Genomic DNA, 460 nt, shown 5'->3' with positions numbered 1-460 from the left:
CGTCGCAGCAAAGGCGACGAGACCGGCGGGCACAAAGAGCTTCATCGTGATGGGATTGAGAGAGAGGGAATTGAAAAATGAATCGTTGTATCTTGTGTGTTTCAGGGCTGCACTTTCCAGGACACAGGCAGCAACACCAAGGGCGGAATGGACCAAAAGGGGTAGGGCTGTATAGCTGTGGCGTGTGCAACCGTACGGCTGGCATACTCTTGCCAGGACTGCGCGTTGCTATCTGTCGAGTAATCACGTCTGCATGCAGTGCAGTGAGCTGTGATGAAGAGGGCAACCAGTAATGCTAGTATTAGCTTTGGTTATAACGTATTATTGTGTAGCCGAGGACTTTATCGGACAATGAGCACTTCGAAACGTACGGCGCGCAGGTACTACATGCGATGTACAGACATGTTCTGCGTTAATTGACAAAAGATCTGAAAAGCGTGGGATTTACCCATGTGTTGGG

The sequence above is a fragment of the Saprolegnia diclina genome (genome assembly GCF_000281045.1).
Source record: "Saprolegnia diclina VS20 unplaced genomic scaffold supercont1.42, whole genome shotgun sequence".
NCBI lineage: Eukaryota > Oomycota > Saprolegniomycetes > Saprolegniales > Saprolegniaceae > Saprolegnia > Saprolegnia diclina.
This window is presented reverse-complemented; position numbering follows the sequence as displayed.